The following is a 2,137-nucleotide window of genomic DNA, read 5'->3' on the forward strand; positions in this document are numbered from 1 at the left end:
GTGTGTGTGTGTGTGTGGGCGGGTTTTTCCTACAACATGGGGTAATTTTTACAAAAAAAGCAGCCAGGTGGGGACCGAAGTGAATCGTGTCAGGTCCCCACGGGTCCAAATGCATGTTACAGGTGTGGGGTTAGGTTTAGGACCAAGGTTTAGGTTAGTTTTAGGGTCAGGTAAGTTTCTGTGAGGTTAATTTTAGAGTATATGGTCACGGTTAGGCTACAAAGTCTAAAAAACATGAATGGAAGTCAATGGAAGGTCCCCACGGGGTCGAGAAACAAACATGTGTGTGTGTTTTTCCTACAAGGTGGTGAAGATTTTCCCAAAACAAGCAGCCTTGTGGGGACTTAAGTGCATCGCGGAGACTGTTCCCAAATGCAAATTACGGGTGGTGGTGGTGCGGGTGGTGGGGTTAGAACCAAGGCTGAGGTTAGTTTTAGGGTCAGGTAAGTACCTGTGAGGTTAATTTTAGGGTAAATGGTCAGGGTTATAAAGTCTAAAGAAATGAATGGAAGTCAATGCACGGTCCCCTTGGGGTTGAAGAACAAACGTGTGTGTCACCGCCCCCCAGTTTGTGCCTGGGGACCTGAATTCTTTAGGTTTGCCCCTGTTCTTGTGACTCAGTTTCACATCACTGATTTTCTTGTTGTTTTCACCTCCTGTCACTTGTAATTGCGCTCACGTGAACTAAAGCTAATTATTGAAACGTTCTGCTGTTTTTCCTTGTTGAAGCTCTGATGAGATGCTGGTGGAGTGAGGAACGGTAGTCGTTGATCTCAGGTTTCATGTGAGGGGCCTCCTCTCTCAACGGGGCCGAGTTATAGGTGGAGGAGGTGCAGCAGCAGCAGGAGGAGGAGGAGGCTACAGGAACCAAATCTCCTTTTGTCCCCTCTGGTTCGGGACCCCGACACACGGGGTCAGGCGGGCTGAATGGGTTCACAGCCGCGGCGGCTCAACACTCGGACCGGGGACGCCAGTGAGAGAGAGACACAGAGAGACACAGAGAGACACAGAGAGAGGGAGAGAGAGAGGGCGCGCGCTAATTAGAAAAACCTGGTGAAGCAATTAAGCGCGAGGAGGAGAGAGGAGAAGGAGAGGCTCCCTCACACTGAGTGCTTGGCCACGCAGAGCAGTCACCTCCTCTGGTTCCGACAGGAGGAAGCAGAAAGTTTCACCGAGAAGTTTGGCAGCGAGCGGTGAGTCCTCCACCTTCTCTGCTCAGTTTACACAGAAAACTTTGTGTTTTTTTAAAGTGTGCAGTTTAAGTTTACTTATTGAATAACAAACCAGGTTGAAATGTTCAGTTTAAACTCTAATTAATCCTGTTTTACTCCTTGTTTAAAACAAACAAACATGGCTTCAGCTTGTCTAAGTCAATGGATGATTTTCTCTCTCAGTGGGCTGAAGTTTGGCAGCACTTTGTTTTCCTCCAGGAATGCCACAATTTCCAAAACATTTCAGTCTGACTCAGCACAGCTCCTTCATCTTTTTTCATTTCACTTGTTTTTCTATAACCTTTTTATTTAAAACAGCAGAGGATATATGTCTGCTTGGATGAGGACATGATTTAATTGACGTTTTAAAGATTAGGTTCGGTTCTGGTGGATTTCATGTGCCCTTCTGTCTGCTCCATGAACCTGAAAATACCAAGCTTTCTGGTTTTGGTTAGGCAGGAATGTTAACTTTGTCCAGAGCCTTTAGCCCACCCCCCACCCCCCTCCTATCTCCTCCTGGAGCCATTAAACTGAGCCGCACACGAGCCAGTGAGGGGAGAAGTGTTTGCACCCACCTGAGCCAGGAGCCATTTTATTATTAGTGTCCTGTTGGTGAGGAGGACTCAGCTCTGACTGCTCTGTCTGCAAGTGTTGCTTTTTTAATGGAGCTGCACTCTAAAAATGAAATGTTGGATTTACTTAACCATGTTATGTTACCTGGTTCCACTTAACTGAGGTGAGTAAATTCAAAGCAACATATTCATGTTCTTTGGCTAAAAAAACTGGTATATTGCTTTGAATTTACTCAACTCAGTTAAGTGGAACCAGGTAACATAACATGGTTAAGTAAATCCAACATTTCATTTTTTACAGTGTAGAATTTACTGAAAGGTGAGAGAACCTGAGATTTTTAGGCAGATTAGGGG

The 2,137-nt window shown here is 45.7% G+C and overlaps 1 protein-coding gene across 1 annotated transcript in view; it reads left to right on the forward strand.

The window, feature by feature from the left end:
* The first annotated feature begins 866 nt into the window (after positions 1-866).
* The window catches only part of LOC106526189 (gap junction gamma-1 protein), a 22,277-nt gene continuing 21,006 nt past the window's right edge, over positions 867-2,137 (forward strand). Inside the window, exon 1 of the mRNA XM_014020711.1 lies at positions 867-1,193. The gene's annotated coding sequence lies outside the window, so the exon portion shown is untranslated. The remainder of the gene's footprint in view (positions 1,194-2,137) is intronic.

This window comes from Austrofundulus limnaeus, unplaced genomic scaffold, assembly GCF_001266775.1.
Source record: "Austrofundulus limnaeus strain Quisiro unplaced genomic scaffold, Austrofundulus_limnaeus-1.0 Scaffold264, whole genome shotgun sequence".
NCBI lineage: Eukaryota > Metazoa > Chordata > Actinopteri > Cyprinodontiformes > Rivulidae > Austrofundulus > Austrofundulus limnaeus.